Raw genomic sequence first — 20459 nt, forward strand, 5'->3', positions numbered from 1 at the left:
TGTTTTAATCAGAGAGAGAGAGAGAGACCAAGTAGAAGTCCACAGTTGTGATGCTGGGACACATTTTCCCAATGATCAGCCAGCAATTTGGTAATGTTTTGTTCTGGAGAAATCCCTAAGGTACCAGGAAATTTCAGTGCTAAAACTCCGTCAGTAATACTACTTCAATCACTGCCCTGAAAAAGGTTTAATATAGACTACAGAGCCAGAAGGCCAAAAAAAACCCCCTAGTCATGAGGTGGTATGACTTACTGAGTCTGCAAATCTTTTACGCTATTATATAACTCAGTAACTCTTGTATCAAATTCACTGCTGTGCAATGGCTGTTGATAGCTAATCCTCAGTGAAGCTAGGTGTTATGAGACAAAGAAAAAGGAAAACAAATGCCAGGATATGTGGAATCCTCTGCATTTATCAGATTATTCACAGAGAACAGATGGAACCCTCTAAATCTTAAATTCACATCCATCCTGCGAGTCTGGGCTCCACTGTACAGAGTGTACGAGTGTAGAGTAAGTGTATAAATTAAGAAGAAAAGCAGCAAAGTGGCGGGGAGGATGAATCTCTCCTGCAGTTTAGCCTTTTGTTCACACAGTATCTGAGACATAAAAAAGGACTGTTCATAGAAAACATTTCAGTATGCCTTTGGCAGAGCAATAGTGGCCCTGAGCTGCAGATGCCTGCCACTGCTCTGAAGTAGACAACAATTTCTGTTTGGAAAAGGATTTTAAGGAACATAATTTCTGTCTCGTTCTTGATTTCTTGTTTCTGAATGGTGTATGAGGCCAGATGGGTGGTAATGGCCTTTCCACTCAAGAGTGACACCAGAAATAGGACAACACTACATGAGATTCTCCTTTTGCTCTTTTAAATACTATTCAAGCTCATGCTCTCCTAACCTAATTTGAGCAGAATATACAACTATATTTATAGCAGCTTTTCCACCATGGAAACTGCCTTCACTTGCAGAAATTCTGTTCTCTAATAACTAAGTTGTATATTATAAGCTGCAGCATTGCCTCTGAATAAAACAGTTTGGGCTAATCCTGCCTGCTTTTGATCCCAATTTCCTAATTATTATGGGTCAACGTCTTCACTTGTGTTTCTGTCAAGTGTGAAGAGTTCATGGAGATTGGTTGTGTCAGTTCTTTTCACGGGGGAATTAAGCTGCATTCAAAATGCTGCAGGAGCTAATGCAGAGTCAGCAAATGGCAGTCCTCTTAATTCGTGCTCTGAAGGAGGGATGTAACAAATAGCATTAGCCAGAAGTGAACACTTCATATCAAATACTCACACTGAATATTTGCCCAATTCCTGAGGCAATTCCAAATACACTGTCAGATTAGAAATTTGGGGGTGGGGGGGGTGGGGGGGTGTTGTCCTCCATTTTGTGATCCTTGCAGAAACAGGACTGTGAGCACAACCCGCCAGCCCCAGGAAAGGGAGTCACTGTGCTGTAGAGTCACTCAGCTGCAATATGCAAGTTCTGAAAACTTTGCCCTCTCAGCTTCCTAAAGCTCGGGCTGTACAGCTGAGCCAGGGCCCATGTGACGGCGCATCTGCCCAGCTCCTGCTAAAATGGGTTGTCCCTGGCTATCTCCGGCACACATACTGTTCCAACAGACTGAGCCTGTCATCACCAGCTGCACCACCTGCTTGGACTCCTGGGGTCCTTCTGCCACTCCTATTACCAAGCCACTGACTTGTTAAAGCCTCATCCTGGCAGTGGGACAAGGCAATTGGTGAAGACGCTGCTTCTCTCTGGATCCAAAGAGCACGATATCCCTTCTGAAGCATCAGAAGGGCACTGGTATCACCTCTCTGCCAGTCCCATCTCTCCCCACAAGCACAGTCCCAGCCATAATTACACACACCTCTCCTCAAATCATCTTCACACTGAAGTATGAACAGAAGCCTTAACTGCAGGACTGCACAGCTGAGGAAAGAACGATATCAGGCTATGCTGTCTGATGCAACCCACAGAGCTACATGCTCCCATTTATTCTATAGAAGCCATGAAATCCTTAACTGCACCTTATTTCTTGCTGCTTTGCTTCGAAATATTTGGGCTGCACCTGGGGACAGCTGTGGATTTTCTGACAGAGAAGACACTAGCTACAGCCTACAGAACTCTCCAGCTACTTGTGGCATTTCCCACTGCCTGGAGGAAGAGCTGAAAATGTGCAAGTCAACTAGGATGTAGTGGGGAGGGTAGTGCCCAAGGCTACAATGTGCTCATCTAGCCAGACCACCTCTGATGTGAAGTTGCCTTCTATAGTTGCAGGTAACTGAAAGGCTCAGGCAGTACTGCAGGAGCTTAGGAACTACCTGTCCTGATCGGCCAACAACACTTGTAATTCCACATTCCAACTCAGGGAGTTGCCAGTCCCAAATGCTTAAGCAGTAGGCAAAAGAAATCTTATTTTGGCAACTATGAAACAACTTACTCCATAGGAAAATTGTGCTGAAATATCTCAGAAGTCCCAGGAGATGAGAAAGGGTTTGATGGATGTGTACAGCAGTGGAATGCATGATCTGTGGTCTGGAAAACCTAGCACTGAGCAAGGCTCTCGTAAAAAAGGTTTATGTCCCAAAACCTCAATGGTATAGGCAGTGCCAGTTTTGGAAACAGGGAAGACTTAAACACATATTTAATGGAATAGCAAGGAAGTCTACCTGATAGGCTTGACTGATAAACAGCAAAAGTGCTGCCTCATAGGAAGAACAAGTCTGTTGCTGCTTTTGCCACTCTCCCATTTTGACCTGGGCCAGGCTGGACAGTCTGCTCTTCAAGGGGAGGATGGTCACAAAGAAGGGAAAGGCCTGCACTGTAAGGCAGTTCTCTCCCTGTTACAGGTTGATTCTTCCACAGCCAGGGTCAAAGTGGCAGATGGCTTGGAGACATTTCCTAGTACAAGTGAGTACAAAAAAAAGATCCAATGCATCACTGTCCAGGGAAAAGGAGAAACACTCTCATTCATGTAGGTTAGGGTGCAATAAAGTGAAGGATGTATTTAAAAAATAATAATAATAAGGACAAGGAATAGCACCATATATTTCAATACATTTCCCTTACCTCCAAATGTCCCAAACAGTCCTCCCTCTTCCCAAGGAGTTAAGCTGTTGTATCTTCTCCTTTACAGCCTGAACAATATTGATCTCATGTACAGCATGGAACTGATGTAGCTTCATGTTCTAGTTCAATTAGTTCAGAGGAGCTTATACATTTTTTTCCCCAATCCTAGTTGCAAAAGCAATTCCATTTCTAACATGTCTCTTGGTTCTTACTCTGTACTGCCCTATTTAGGCTCTGTAAACTTCTGAACTTTGTGGAATAAATGCCCAACTTCATAAAAGCTTGTTAAAATTTTTGCCAATTGTCTAGGTTGCACTTTCATGCAACCTAGCTAAGGAGTATCAGCTTTAGCAATATTGTATTACTTAGTCTCTCAGAGTTAACCATAGGGTGTTTACTTCCATCAAGTTGTCTGTCCAATGCATACACGATAGATCCTCACAGGACGGTAGCTAAAGCAGATTTGCTATCTGTGCTGACAGAGCAAAGCGGGCTACCACTTTTCTACCACAAGAGAGTAAAGCAGAAGTGCTCTTAAATTTGGAGGAAGACTGGTAGGAGCCAAGATACGAACAGCTGTAAGAATCAGAAATTCCCTAGTCAAGCAATGCACTTTCAAACACAAGACTGACTGACTGACTGGAATTACTTATGTGCTTAAAATTATATACACACTGAAGTACTTGCCGAATTGGGGCCAACGGTGAGCCAAAATATTCCCTACCCCTGTATGTACCGATATTTCTGCTGTTGAACCTGCACAAAGACCTGTACCATTAATACATAACTGAAGCCCTTGACTGAAAGGCTGTGAAGGACCTAGTGCTGAACATCGAACTAGACACTTGTCAGCCTGGACACAGATCATGTAGGTGTAGTTGCAGCACATCAAAGCCGGTTGTAACCTGTAAAAAACCAAGAGCTGGCCAGCAATCCTTTCAGGTTTTCTGGACACCTGTGTCCACGCTTTCACAACGTACTCTGATGACACCCAGGACAAGCAGATTTCAAATCTAACTCCTGAATGAGAACATGGACCTCAGACTGAAGGGAATTCGTCTGGTTCATTACCTGTTGAGCCTTTCATCTGCATTTGCTCCTGGCTGATATAGTGACACATCATCAAAATGGTTTCTAAGAATATTGTATGCATCACTTATGAGTGCCTGCCACATAATTCAGGGCTAAGCACCACAGCACAAGGGATTAGCCTTTCATTTCCATTTATGGCTCTTAGAAGAGACAGTTGTTAATTCGGCAGTTCATTTCAGAGAAAAATCTTAATATCCGCCCCTTTCCAGATCAGGTGGGTAGGTGAAAATTCAGGGTTGGCAGATCAAGCAGACAGCCTGCAGGCAGAGAGACTGCACATAGAGTCAGGATGTTCTCTGCCATGATCCTATTTATGAACAGCGAGCATGAATTCCTCCTTCTGTCAGTAGAGGAGAAATAAGTGAAACAGAGACAGCGTCTGAGGTCACAGCTGCAAAAGCCTTTGAAGGTGAAATTGTTGGTGTGGAAAACCTTTAGTACTTCCTTAATCAAATTGCACTATAGGGGCAAACAGAAAAAAAAAATAAAAAAGGATGTAATTAAAAGTTAAAGGCCAAAACTGTTCCTGAAAACTCCTACTCAGCTGCTGCATAACCTTGAAGCTGTCCAAACTCTCTGGCTAAGTTGCCTAAAGCTGCCTCCGCACAGACCCAGAATTGCCCGTCCTGGCAAAGCAGAGTAGGTCGGTATGCGGCACCTGCTGAACAGTACCGAAATCCAAAGAGCGAGTGCTTTTGTAGGCCTCCACTGCACACTTGCACTTCACACCACCAAGCCAGAAGCTGCACTCTCCATCTTTTCTCACAGTTCATAAGAGCTTCATCTATACCGACATGTTTAGGAAGAAAGAAATTAAAAAAAAAAAAAAAAAGATGACTTTAAGGACACACAAGTGTGAATTCCAAGTGACATTCCCATAAGCTGAAGAGCAAGACCTCAGATGTGCTGCTGTCCATACCCCCTCCTGAGAGTTAGCTCTAGCGAAGCTGCACTGCCCAGCAGTGCAATCCGAAAGCATGTAGCTGCCCTTGACGCGGCAGGTTCAGGATTCTCCATCTAACATGGATCTAACAGCCTATAAAGATGCATCTAATTTACTGGATTTCTGAGATATTACCTCCATCTCTACACACTGTAGGCATGTGAGCAATGAACCTGCCTTGAGGATCAGGAGCTTTAATGACCCAGTACTATTTCTAAAATAATTACAATTAATAGGAATGCATGTTAGTAAAACAGAAGGTGAATTAGAACAGCCCACCATGACGATACTACCAGACTATCTAAACCTGGACCACTGCCATGATAGAAATATTTCCTCTGATTACAGAGGACATTTTGGCAGCCACAAATCTTCCGAGTGAAAATACGCATGCCACAACGTTCGTGTTGATTCTGAGCAATAGTTAGTGACACTACCTACATTAAAAGCTCCTTGTACACCAGAAGTGGGGTAAAGCAAACTGTATATACTCTACCTGTACTGAAATGTGCCTTTCTATGATTACGTCAGTCCCTCTGTTATTTAAAATAATTTTGGTAGGACTCCCTTTAGCTTTTAAAACAAAGAAATTAAAGGCCAGAGTAACTTCAGCAGTTACTATCTTCACATGTGCTCCTCATCACAGCCTGGCACCAAATCAGTGAGAAGGAATTTTTGACTGCACTTATTTTCCATGCCCCTGAGATCAGGGCTGACCTAATCAGTGCATGTTCACTTGCAGTGTCTTCTGCTGCTTATCATGGTTAAGAGGTTTCTGCTCACTGGATACTCAACCGTACGACTCTGCCAGAGTTCCACCCATCTCAGCTCTTCATCTAATTACTACAGAATGCAATCTGACTACCAAAAAATGGTAATAAATAAATTTAAAAAGTAGATCAACTGGCAGAACTGACATGACAAGAACTTCTGGAGAGAAAAAGGTTATAAACCAGGCACCTCTTTAACAATTTAATCTGCCCCTCTCACTGTGCCCTGAGACCAGCTACTCTTGGGAGGAACAATGGCTTTTCTGTGGTAGGGTTTGTACATTGCCTTGCTCTTTATGCTACCTGGGACTCTCAGGTGCTATTGTGATAAAAATAATAAAAAAAACAAAATAAAGGAAGGAATGGAAGGCTTATATACTTCTTCAAATTAAACCCTATTTTGATTTATTTGCCTGTTGGTTTAACAGCCTAAATATTACCACATTTGTCAAGCTCCTCTCCCTTGGGGCACTTGATGGTTAAATTTTATAAGTAATCATGAGCATCTGCTTAGGACAGGGAGTTCTTTAATTTTTACTAAACCTCTCCTGGGCTTTGGGTGTTATTAAGGCATACAGGTATCAACAAAGCTAATTAGATTTTCAGGCAAATGCAATCTAACCACTCACAATCCACCTCCTTCAGAGTCTGCCACAACTATGCAAGCATTTTGAATGTTCATGTTTGCAAAAATTCCCAGTTTCCTCCTTTCCAAGAAAATAGTAATCAGCAGATTGGGAAGGGCAGTAAAAATTCCTCCTCCTCAGGCCAGGCTATGACTTCCCATTCAAAGCCAGTGTTGCTAATCGTCTTTGAAAGCATTTGTGTTTCACCAGCGCCTGAAGGCCTCAAAGTAAAGCAGAGCCTTGTTGGGCCTGGCATTATATAAAGCAGAGAGATAGATTCTGTCCTGAAGTGCCTTCAGTCCAAATAGGCAAAACAAACAGAGCACACATAAGGAACAGAAGAACTGAAAATAAGTGACTTCTCTGAAATCATACAGCAAGTCATGAACACGCTGGTCTCGCTTGCAATGATAAATAAAGTCATCCTTTTTTTCAAAAGAAAAAGCTAATCAGTGTGATGATCTGTTTCTGCCTCTGTCTCCACTGTAGGAAACACTTATTGGTGCCTATTAATTCTGACACTTAACAAGGACTTAAGATGCTTTAATTGCTGGTTCTTTCCCACTGTGTAAAGAACCAAGGTTGAATGTCTGATTCCTGTTTGGAGGGACTGGGTTGGGTAGAGAGATTATGCTTGTTTCACATTTAACTGGCTCCTTACCCCCAGCACTTAATTTTATTAGGTCAATACTTCAAGGACAAGGCTATGATGTCCAGTAAAGACTACGGCAGCATTCAAACAAACCGTGCACTCAGAAAAGCACAATACAAGAGGCTTCTTCTCAGAAATATCCCATTACGTACATGCTCATTTTCAACTGAGACTGAATTAGTCAAAACCTACTCATTGTACTTATTTAACACTACAAACCTCTTTGGATTGCAAATCAGATTGGCAGAAGCAGGAAGAAAAGACTTGCTCAGACATTAGGAACAATTCAGGCATCCAAGTTCACAACAGTTATGACTCAATCTGGCTTGATTTCTGATAGGCAGATTAAAATGCATTGTTTGTAGCAAATAAAGCATGAATAATAGTATCGCCTTTGTCTGCCCCTTGCACTGCACTGTTGATAGAGCTGTAGGAGATAATCCCCCCCCACTGGTGACACTCACAAAGAGACTTTACCTTCAGCTTCCTGCTCATAAGAGATGTTATGGTGGGGCAAGGCTGGGGTTCAGCGACGCAGAAGACCGTTCAAGTTGCTCTCAGCTTGTCTTTACCTTGCCAAGTCCTAGGGTCAATATGGTGAGCTTGTTCCTATTCTTCAAGTTCCTCTGATCCAACCACTCACTTTAAGAAATCATAACAAAGTGGTGTTCTTATTAGTGCATTTGATGAATTACATTCTAAAGGATGCAAATCTGACCCCTGCATTAACTTTTTTTATTTTGCTTTATTCTTAGAAGCAGAGCTAACAAGGCTGATTTCCTCACTGCAGGCCAAATTGCTGTAAGAGTGCATTCTTTCTTTGGCCCACTGGATAGGATGCTGTCATCCTTTTGAAACAACAGGGATAGTCTTAATTTTCACTGAAAAGAAGCTTAATATAAATTTGAGTGATATGACGTAATTTGGGGAAAAAAACCTCCTTTGTTTTGTTTCTGTATCCACTAGACAGTCAAGAGGAGATTTTGCAGGTAACTCTAAGTAAGTAGCAGCTACATTACCAGGGCTTTTTTTTGCATTTTAGCCAAAAGAAGTTTGGCTTAACATGCATAAACAAAATAGTCTGTGATGAGGGGTATCTCTCCCATGACCTCTCCCATGGAGGCACATAAAATGCCAGACTACAGAGAGCAGCCCGATAGCCTTTCATGCTCGCTATCACACTCTTTGCTCCTTATGATACTTGATTTGTTTTGTATTGTGGCAGTTTCAGGGTAGAAAGGAATCTCACACAGATCCACTCATAGCATAGTGGGTTGCATATCTTTACACTAACACTGCTGAACAAGCACTCTTGTGAAAAATAGAAGGACCAGCACTGCCATTTCCCCCTGGCTCCAGCTGTGCTCTAAGAGAAAGGGAGAGCAGCTGTTACCAGGTATTCGTGCCTTATTATGCAACCAGGGAAAGGAGCACTTATTTCTGAATCCAGCTTTGATTTAGGTGACACAAAAATACCAAAGTGCTCAGAAAAGAAAAGTTAGTGATATAAGGGAACTCAAATTAGATGCCTAGAAACACCAAAGTTAGTGTAATGAGGGACCTCCGTTGGGATTTTCTAGTTGAGGTTAGCTCACAGGTTTGGACTTCTGCCCTCATCTCTAGTCAAAGGGCAAGATCCCTGTGAGTGGTAAACATGGCTGTTCCAGACTCACTATCACGCTTTGTTTAGCTGTGTCTTGAATTAGAACTGAGTAACTTGCTTGCCCACTTTAACTCCCAACAAACTCCCTGAAGTCCCACTGCTGTTTTTTAGTATTATTCTTTTCACTTCAATAAGCTGTGGGCTACCCATACCAAGGGCTACTTCATTATGGGGTATGTAAAACTGCCCGTGTATTTATTCCTGGGACCAAACTAACTGAACTGAACTGTTGCTGTACTCACCATTGTAGAGACCTGCTCTCCCCAAGCCTTGGATCGCTCTGCCCTCCACTTCTGCTTGTTGTAGTTTAACCCCAGCTGGCGACTAAGTACCACACAACCACTCACTGCTTCCCCCACCCCCCTGCACTGTGATGAGGAGGAAAATCAGAAAAGGGTAAACCCCATAGGCTGAGATAAGAACAGTTTAATAATTGAAATAAAGTAAAACATAATAATAACAAAAAGGAAGATAACAAAAAGACAGAGAGAAATAAAACCCAAAGAAAAAGAAGTGATGCATAAAACTGCTCACCACCCACTGAGTGATGCCCAGCCAGTCTCCGAGCAGCAAGTGGTCCCTCCCAACCAACTCCTCCCAGTTTATATACTGAGCATGATGTTCTATGGTATGGAACATCCCTTTGGCTAGTTTGGGTCAGCTGTCCTGGCTCTGCTCCCTACCCACATCTTGTGCATGGAAAAGTCCTTGACTTAGGGTAACTGCTACTTAGCAACAACTAAAACATCAGTGTGTTATCAACATTATTCTCACACAAAATCCAAAACACAGCACTGTACCAGCTAGTAGGAAGAAAATGTACTCTATCCCAGCCAAAACCAGGACACCCCTCAACATAGGAAGCTGATAATTGTACCACCCCTCTGCATAAATCTGTATCACCATGCCTCCTTCTGGGATGTAAAGTCTTAACTTTCTAGCTTCCAAAGTTTTATTTTAACAGGACCCACCTACACCATTCCCTCCCTCCCCCCCATGTTTCAGAATCTCAGACAGCAAGAACACATCACTTAAGCAATGTAGAATGTCTCCAGCAGTAATGCAGCACAAATGGACTACACTGGAAAACATAATTACTGGGTTGGAGTTTTCAATACATCTCTGAAAACATAATCTCTTATAATTTGAGTCCTGACTATGCTACCACCTACTAACACATACAAAGAGTCATTGAAGTGGAACTGCTCTTTAGTCTCACCATGATTAACACCTGTCACAGGAGATGTAAATTCCCTAGCAGCTGTGAGCTAGCATTACAGCAAGGGCAAGGTTTTTTTGAGGTTTTGGTTTTTTTCTTTTCTTCCAGTGATGAAGAAAAACAAAAAACCTTAAGAGATGTGGAAGACAATATTTTTTTTCACTTTTCTCTTTCTCTTTTCCCATTTCTCAAACACAAGATTTTTTTTTTTTTCTCTTTCAGAATTTGCTTTTGAAACTTTAAATGCTGATGGGGAAATGTGTTGCAACAATTTCTGGAGCAACCTCCCTTCTTGCACTTTGTATGCTCTATCAAATTTATACTTCCTTAACTACAAACTCTACACCCTGCATCGCTTGGTATTTCCTAAAACACGATTCACAGTTCATGAAATATTTGCTGTAGGTCTGCAGAGCACTGGCTGATTACACAATCCCAACACATTTTTGCAACTCAGTAACTAACCTGAATAAATATATGAAAAAACCTTCTTTCCTGATATCATGTTTCTAAGTAGGCAATGGCAAATCCACAAGAATTTTTATCAGTCATCCATGGGAAGTAATGAGGTAGGACTCAGCATTGCCAACTCCCAGATATTTAGGGGAGTATTTCTTGCTCCCCTCCTCCCTGGCAAAGCTCTCTGCTAGAATCAACAAGCTTACACAAAAGCCTTGAATTTCCAGCTACAATTCTAGCCCTCATGTGACCAGAACAGAGTCTGAAAACATGATGCCTAATGTCTTTGTTATTTTGTGAACTGCTTCTGTTTAAAACTAATGTCTGATTCTGGTGGAAGTATGGGTTGGGGTTTGTGGAAGCAGAAAAACGTGGTGTCCATAATGTAAAAAACCTTGTATCCACGGTACAAAACATTCTAGTGGATATCTTAAGGTATTGAGTTGTTCTAGTCATAGACACATCTTCATGCTTTTTGTATGCTTTGAACTTCTCAAAGTGCTGATGTACAAAAAGTTATGATAAACCAAGCATGCATCTGAAATCCTCCAGCATGCAAGAGATCCACTCATTATTGTGTCCTCAGTTTCAATTACTCCTAATTAGCAGCTGTCTCCAATCTTTTAATAAGACTGTAACATCATTCAGTTCTGAAGCCACACACTGTTCAGATTGCCCTTCCAATTTTAATGTGAGTTAAATTAGGGTTTAACTTTTATTCATCTCCCAGGTTTCCCAGCTGTGCATAATCCTCAGAGCTCAGGGATTTGGCTGGTACCAGTTGCCTGTGCCGTGCTGCTGCATGGCCCCTACCTGCCCTAACAAGCTCTCTGCCTAGACCAGCTGACAACTGTCTAAAAGCTCAATGAAAACAGCAACAAACTCTCCTAAGCTTAATTGGGTGGTGTCAAAACCAGGTTACCTCATCAGCCTTTGTAATTTTCAGGGATTAATTAAAGGATAATGTTTGCTGCAGAGGAGTTTATGAGGCAACACACAGCTGTTGTGGCTGATTAAATGCCAAAGCAAAGCTGATAAAGGCATCTAATAATGGCAAAAGCCATTTAGTGCCTTGAATGCATCTCTGCCGTAGATACGAGTCCTGCTGTGGGACAGGTCAGTGGCAGAGCAACACAACCAAGGGGAAACCTCCTCGCCTCCGGAGACCTTGAGTAGCTGAATTCATGAGGCACAAGGCTCGGCCCCAGACCCAGGGTGATCCCCGCCTGTGAGGCAAAACGCGGGTGATGATGGTGATCCTGTCATGCTACAAACCCTTCAGCAGCACGCAGGCCACCTCCTTTGGCCGAGCACCATCGTTCAGCCTGCGGGCCTTCAAAAACCCTTGGAATTCCACTGGAGCGCCCAGCGCTCCCTGGTTTTGTAGCAGCAGCCGAGGGGTATGGCTGAGGGGGAGGAGGCGGCTGAGGGGAGGACGGCAGCTCAGCCCGCCTCGCCCTCAGGCTGTGGGGGCAAAGGAGGGGGCACCTCAATGGCCGCTTGCACCAGGCGGCAGCGGCCCTTGGTGCCTCGGAGAAGGGAGCGTGCGGGAGGGGCTGTCAGGGGGAGCCCACACCATCCCCCCACTGTCCCCGAGAAACTGAACGTTACCTGGGCAGGGGCCGGGGTGGCTTCTGGAAGGCTCCATGGGCAGGGCGGGCTGCACGTGTGGCTCCTCATGCGGTGTCACCCGCTCCCTTCGTGTGTCGGTGCTGAGCACAAGGATCCTCCTGATTTTGAGGCCTTTTCTTCTTCTTCTTCTAATATTATTATTACTTTATTGAGTGTGAGGGATGGTGAAGGTATGAGGGTGTGGAGGCAGCCCTGGCTGCTGCACCCCCCCAGCCGCTGCTGGGGCCTTGGGGTCCCTGTATAAAGGCGGCAGTTTCTTCAGGTCCCTATGCAGATGCAAGAAGCTGTGGGGTCTTCCAAGCCGTCTGCCGCTTCAATTTATTTGGAGTTTATTCCTTAGTTTTCACCTTTGGTGGTGGCACACCAGGCTCCTGTGTTGGTGGTTGGAGCTACTTTTCCTGCTCTGGTGGGAAGAAGGTGAAGCAGCACACGAGGCTTGGTGGTGAGGCATCCAGGCCTCTTCCACAGCGGTACCGTGGTGGCTGCAGAACCTGTGACCACATGAGTACTGGGAGGGACACATGCCACACAGTGAGTTTGAGAGAAATAAGCCAAACTGAGCCAGGGAAAAAGGGCTGATGGCCTTTTTGCAACCATGAGTGCATCTCATGTCCCTTCCTCCTTGTAGTGGGTTTGCATGGCAGGGTTTTGGTAGCAGGGGTGGCTTCTGTGAGGAGATGCCAGAAGCTTTCCCCATGTCCAATGGAGCCAGTGTCAGCTGGCTTCAAGACAGACCCACCACTGGCCAAGGCCCAGCTAACCAGTGATGGTGGTAGTGCCTCTGCAGTAGCGTATTGAGATGGAAAAGAAAGAAAAAAATCTGTGCCAGCAGGAGAGAGGAGTGAGACTGTGCAAGAGCAACTCTGGAGATACCCAGTTCGGTGCAGGAGGTGCTCCAGGCACCAGAGAGAGATTCCCCTGCAGCCTGTGTTGAAGGCCACGGTGAAGCAGGCTGTCTCCTTGCAGCCCACAGAGGTTAATGGTGGAGCACATCCCCACCTGCAGCTCATGGAGGTTAATGGTGGAGTGGATATTCACCTGCAGCCCGTGGAGGACCCCATGGGGGAGCAGGTAGATGACTAAAGGAGGCTGTGACCCATAAGAAGCCCACAATGAAGCAGGTTTGCTGGCAGGACTTGCAGAACTTGGGAGGACCCATGCTGGAGCAGTCTGCTCCTAAAGAACTGCACCCCATGGAAGGGACCCAAGATGGAGCGGTATGTGAAGAATTATAGCCTGTGGGAAGGACTCATGTTGGAGTAGGCTGGGGAGAACTGTCTCCTGTGGGAGGGACCCCATGCTGGAGCAGGGGAAGAGTGTGAGAAGGAAGGAGTGGCAGAAACAATGTGTGATGAACAGACCGTAACTCTCGTTCCCCATTCCCTGTGCTGCTGGGGGGAGGACATAAAGAAATTGGGAATTTAGTTAAGCCTGGGGAGAAGGGAGGGCTGGGGGGAGGGTGGCTTTTCTGATTTGAATGGTAATAAATGAAGCTAAATTCCCCAAGCTGAGTCTGTTTTGCCTGTGGTGGTAATTGCTGGGCGATCTCCCTGTCCTTATCTTGACCCGCCTTTTGTTCCCTCCACTGAGGAGGGCAGTGATAGAGTGGTTTTGGTGGGCACCTGGCATGTGGCCAGGGTCCAACTACTACACTCTTCTTTCACTTTCCCTTGCCCCACACAGTCCATGTAACCTGTCATGGTATTTTTTTTCCTTCACTCTTCTTGCTTTGATTGCGGCCTTGGTCTTCAGCTGATAAATAATAGGCACAGCCAAAGAGTGATGTAACTTGTAACTGTGAGAACACACAGTTCTGCATTTCATAAACAATAATTAACTACTGCTGACTGTGTCGGCTGTGAGAAGCCTAAAACGCTGATCACATCTTGCAGCTCTTACCAGGGCAGCAGAGAAAACTCAAGTATCAACTTTGAGTTCTGCCATGTTGTCCTTTCCAGCTTGCAAACGAACTGATAATTGAACTGATATGATGCCCAAGTGTATGAGCCTTGAATTTATCTTAAATAAAACAAACATGGGTAGGCTGGCACTGACTGGTTGGTTGGTGTGTGTGATGTTTTCCTCTGCAGTCTTCTGAAAATATGTTCTTCTGAATATGAGTATGGGCAGTATTATGACTTCATGCACAGATACAAACTTTGCCTATGTTTATATAGGTATCCAAAGCTTCCAAATGAACAGAAAATAGTACCCCAGTACTACTAGTTTGGTTGACAAGATTGTTGTCTTTTGAGAGTGATGATACTTGCAAGACAGAGGCACCGAGGGTGAACAGTGGTAAGTGTCCCAGAAGTGTTTTGTAATTTGGACTGAGTGGAGATGTGGGTAGCACGGAAAAGTAGCTGAAAATACAGTGCCGTGCTTGTCTAAAGCCCCACTTGTTTTGGTAGCACAGAGTCTAAAGTTAATTTCGCTCTTAAGTGAAGTAGCTCTGACTCAGAAGGGAGGCAGGAATCAGAATGAGTTGTTTTCTGGGGGTTGATATATTTTTGATGTCTTCCTCCTTTGGCTACAGCAGAGATTGTGTACAATTCAACTGACTTTTTCAAATTATGTTTACTAACTTGCAAAAGCAGTTAGATTTGAACATCTGCATTAGTTCTTCCCTTGGTTTATCGCTACAGATTTCTACTTGAAGTCTTTATTTCTAGGATGCTAGGCTGTGATTGATAATTAAATCGCTGTAAGCGCGGCATGAGTCATGCAAAACAGGATCAGAATACATAAACGTGTATCTGCAGAGAACAATATGTATTCAAAGAGAAATAACACAGGGAGTAGCAAAAGGCATACTGCAGCTAACCACTCAATTCACTTGCTGCTGGTATACTGATAAGTATTCCTGTTTTCTCGATGGAGTATCTAAGCAGCCAGCCTGCATAAACTATGAAATGTAATTACTATGACATATGGGAAATCTCTGGCAGGCACAGACTTGGCATGGACAGAGCAGCATCACCCTGCAAAGGCCCCTGGAACCAGAGTGTATTGGAGATGTGGCCAGCATGTTCTGATAGCTCAGCTATTTCTCAGCTTCTGACTGAACTGCAGATTAGTTCAATTTGCAGTGTTCCTGGAACAGCCCTTTGGCAGGATGCAGTGTATTACCCTTCCTTTCTCCCCTTTTCTGCACTTCACCCTTCCCTACTTTTCCTGCAGTTTTTGTATCCAAGTCTGTATTTAGAGGTTTGAAGTTGCTGCTCTCTAGGTTGACTTACTTCCCTCATATAAAAAGGGAAAATGAGCAGTAAAGCTTTTCCTTTAGTATGTGGAATTTTCCTCTTACAAACATAGCAAATCCTGGTCAGAACTTTACCTAAAATACTGCAGGTCATCATCTGTAAGAGTGTATGTTTGTTGACTGCTTGCAAAATTAACAACAGACACCCAATGCTGACTTAGCTATCCACATGATAGAGCTAAGAAAATAGCACAAATTTTGAGTGTCTGACTTTTTTTAAGGTTTGGGGGAGGGAAAGGGAGAGATAACTTTGTTAAGTTCCTAAATCCATGTCTGAGTTACCTAGTGTTATCTGGTGTTAAGTATTTTTTTTTTTTCAGCTATTCCTTTCTACCATTTGAAGTATTCAAGATTTGGCATAGTTTAGCATTAGAGTTTGTATAGTCTTTCACATATTTCTGTACTAAAATAAGTGGCAACTTTCTAGTCAAGGTAAATTTAGTCTTATCCCTGTTTGTGTAAGCAGCAGGTCTGCTAATTTTTTCACAGGATCTTGGACTGTTCATCTGTGCAGAAGCTTCAGATTCCGAAAACCAGCCTCTCATCCCATTCAGCTGTACGTTCCTCCAGCTCATTTTAATGAGAGATCTAGGTGTTTAATGAGCCATCAGTATTTGAAATGTATCTTTTTTGATAGTTGTCTTCCTTTTTCTTGGAAGCAAGTGTAACTTTCAAACCCGAACTTAATGGCTGGTATACTTGTTGGTTAATCAGGATATAAGCATCATTCCTGACTTGAGGACAGACTAAGCAAGCAGCCTCACAGTGTGATGGTGGGTATTCTTACATGAGCACGGTGAAAGCACCTTACCCTTATCTGTGGTATTGGGACATCTGTGCCTGGAAAGCTGTGGGTGAAAGTTGAACTTAATATGGTTCCCTTGTGTAAGTACCTTATGACCGCACGCAGTCCCTCCTTAATCTTGTTTGTTTAATAAGATCAGTATTTTGTTTTCTTATTTTGCACAGTATGATCCTAAGTCTTCACTACACCTTCTACTGCTCAGAATTCCAACCTGTATCTGAAGGTGGCTCCCAGGCCCCCCCCTCCCCCCGAACTTCTGCTGCTAATTGTTATAGTATCTGAGTATCTCACTCAGTTTTCTAAATCCCTTGTGAGATGAGGAGATGGTATTTCTTTCTAAGCCTTGGCCCTCCTCTGTAAAAGTAGTAAGAAGACAGATCTATTAGACTTGTATTCCTGACATAAGGTACCAGAGACCTATTTTTATAGATTAGGAGAATTAACAAATCATTGTTCCAAAAGACTTGAGCTTTAAGTGATGGGCCTCCTGGTTCTTAACTTCTTTGCGCCAGTGCCAACAGAGACCTCAATTTTACGAAAACTGAGTTTCACAAGAGGTACTGTACTTTACAACTCACATAAATTTAAAGTACTAAATCTGTTTAAAATATTTTTGCACAGCTTTACTGATAGGTGAAGCAGAAGACTGTTAAGTATTTGAAATGTTGATGTTCATGTGTACTGGTTTGTGTAGGTGCAATGCTGGCTGGGTACAACTTAAATGGAGATGTAAAGTTGCAAGTTTGGATCCCTGTGTCTACACTAAGTTCATAAAACTAACTTAACTTTAGCAAAGGACAACCGTTAGGGGTTATTTTTTTGTCCTCTTGCCTATCTATTGCAGTTTAGCATTAAGAAAATGAAGACCCCAGTGGTGCTAGTACACTTACTGGGAAAGACAAAAGTCAACCTTCTGAGCCAATAAAACAGAGTTGGGTTTTTCAAAAGAAATAAAAGTGAAATATGAAGTATCTTATGTCCCCCAGTCTAGCTCTTGTCAATAAAGGGATGTTCCCTAGAATGGGTATCTCTTGTTCTTGGTTGGTTTTGGGTTTTTTGTTTGTTTGTTTTTTTTGGTTTGGTTTTTTTTTTTTTTCCCAAATAAAAAAAGTCAAGGCAAATTTTTACCTGAAAAAAGTGTTCCAGAGCACAGCATGTCCCAGCAGCAAGGGTGTCTTCTGGTCAGTCAATAGGTCTTGTTAGGATGGGTTACATACCTTAGGCCATGTAACTTCATTTTTCTCTTTGAGGTTGTGTCTTGGTAATCTTTATTCAGCTTCACCTGTGTTTAGCTCTCCTTTAGTATTCCTGTAGGAAGTGAACTCTCTTTTGAACCTTTTGTGGAGGCAATACAAATAAAAATGTGAAGGCATGCCATTCCAAGGTTCCAGTAATATGTAATATGTCTTGCAAATAAACGCACATTTGTGTGTAATAACAAAACAACAAAACAGTTCTCTGTAGTAAGAGCTGGCAACATGCATTTGTGGAATTTAGATCATCAGGTGCAATTTTTTTGGTATAAAACTTAGTTTATAGAAACATTTGCGCTGCAGAAGCACCTTTTTCTCACCCTATACAAGGATAAAATTCCTGTACAAGTTCCAAATTTCCTCTTTATACAGACTAATGCGACTAGTTATAAACATTCAAAGCTGAACAACTTAATGTAGCATTTAAGCACTACTAAAATGCTGAGTACTGAAACATTTTGCTTTCCCAAGCTATTCCTAAGATTTGGATTGCTTTGGGGACATGCAGTTGTTAACCCAAGGCACTAAGATTTTGGACAACATAGTAGTAAAGAAAAGGGAGAGTGCTACAGAAATGGAGATCCCTCCCTACTTCAGGAAGCTAGTGAAGGAAGGTCTTTTTTAAAGAAAAACAAATCAACATAAAAAGCCCAACCTATTTCAACATAGTGCAATTGAGCTGTTGACAAAGGAAAAATGATACAAAGGAGCTTGGCACAGACTTTCTGCTCTCTATGTTAAATTAAAGGTTACCTTACTGTAAGTAAATGAAGAAAATCAAGTATTTGTTCATTGCATAAGGTTTATGAATGGAGAGGACTGAAAGCCTGCTCTGAATCTGTGCATTGCTGTTTTATTTCTTGAGATGTACTTGTTCAGTATCTTCCCTCCCCCAATGCCACTATCATGCCAGTGGAAAGCTCGTGCATGTGCACAGCTGAAGGAAGAAACGCATCTCCTCCTTGGGTCACACCTACCACCACAGTGAGTTACGTCAGCGTGAAGTTAGAGCTCTATTATCCTGCTGCTGCATGGTCCTCCCAGGAGCACAGTTGTATCCCTGTACTGGAGAGGACAGTTTTGTCAGTCTCACACCAATGAAGACTTTCCTTCATTGGGCAGAATTCCCCGTTTCAGCTAGGGTTTGACTCTGGTTTTGGCTGCTAGAGTAGCAACTAAAGCTTGATTGCTGAACAGTGAGTTAGCCTTAAAAATGAACAGTGTAACTGAACAGATACCTCCAAACCTGCTGTAGAGGAGAATACTGAACAACTAGTAAAGCCAATAGAAAAGCCAGCTAATAGTTTCTGACACAAATTTAAAGGTCATGTCTGTTACTAGGACACAGAAAGAATTTAGATGAATAGTCATCTCTATAAGAATGCTTATACTCCGAGAGCTGCCCTTGAAGTAACTCACTTAAATGTGATTTAAAAGGTGAATTAATTTTCACTCTAAAGCATCTCCCTGCTTAGCTTAAAGAAAAAATTGTGGCTTCCAAGCTTTTGATTACAAAGCAAATTACCACCAGCCACAAGTCAAGTTATTGCTGTGGTCCTTAAAAGATTTAAAGCTTGCCCTATGCAAAGACCTATTTAAAACTGCACACCTAGTTATAGTTAACCCTACATTTTATTAACTTGCTTACAAGTGGTAAATAATCTTATGTATATGAATATGTTGTCATCTTGGAAGTTTTCCACACTTCCTAACATGGCTTAAGTTGCCCTACTTCTGCTTGAACTAAGACTTAATTGGTAAGGTGTGCTCACTGCCTTAGTAACCTGTAGAACCATGGGAGGGTAGTAAAGTTGGGGATACCACTAATGGTAAGTATACACATTTGCTTTTAAATCAGGAAATTTTAAGGTAAAATACAAACTTTGTAGAGATGATGGACACCTAGTAAAAATTACTAAAGTAAAAGAATGAACTTGAACTAATTTGAGCTAAATCACGAGTACCCATACTCTGTAGGTCAGCAGTATAATTTTGATTTCAGCAAGCTTGAAAAAAAAAAACAAAAACCAACCACCACCTCCAAAAGCATTAGGGAGTGGGATAAAAAAAACCCCTCCAAACCAACCAACCAAACCCCACGATTAGTCATAAGTATGTTTGCAGAAAGAAAGCAGCTTCCTACATAAATGGATTCCAAAGACGACATGCTGGGAAAAAAACAGATTTGTCAGATCGAATTCTTAGTTTAACAGACTTTTCAGAAGGCATGTTTATACAGACTTGGTGCATTTGAGGAAGATAGTTTCCCATTTAGTTTCAAGCACAATTTCATCAGTCCTAAAGTTTGCTGGAAAAGCTCTGTTAGGCACACAGTTGTTTTAAAGCAGCAATTCCAGCCAGAATGTGGTCACCAGTAAGAGGTACTCAGTTTTCTCAAATTGGCAAGCTTTGAATCTGGGACTACATCAGGCATGTGGAGGTCTGGCTTTGGTGACTATTAGTGTTCTTTTGATGCCAGTAAGTAATGGAGATAGACCAATACAATCCATCAAGCCTTAGGCATGTGTGGTTCCACTCACAGACTGTGCTTTCAGGGGCCTGCAATGACTGAATTTGCAGTAAATTCAAAGTTTAGGCTATGTCTTTGTTAGCAAGTAATACCCTGCAGCAGGGGCAAAGCTGTAGAGCAAAACGGCTGGTGCTGAGAACCTGACAGCCCTACACTATCTTTGAAGTTTGTATTTCAGTTTAGAAATACAAGATCTTCTCTATTTAAGCCCAGACTCTGGTCTAGTCCAGCTGACCACCCATTAAACAGGTCAAGTGCAGTAGAGATATTCCAAGAGTACATCTCTTGCTTGATGTTTTGCTAAGTGAAGCTAGTTTGTACACTGAGAACACTGCACTGAACAAGCCAGACCACGGTCAGTTGTCTGCTAACTTGGAGAAAAATGTAGAAAAGCTCTTAGTTAAACATTAAGGCAACTAAAAATGGTTTTTATATACTTCATGCAGTGTTCCTGCTGGTTTCCATTTTGGAAGTATT

The sequence above is a fragment of the Falco punctatus genome (assembly GCF_963210335.1).
Source record: "Falco punctatus genome assembly, chromosome: 9".
In the NCBI taxonomy this organism is placed as follows: domain Eukaryota; kingdom Metazoa; phylum Chordata; class Aves; order Falconiformes; family Falconidae; genus Falco; species Falco punctatus.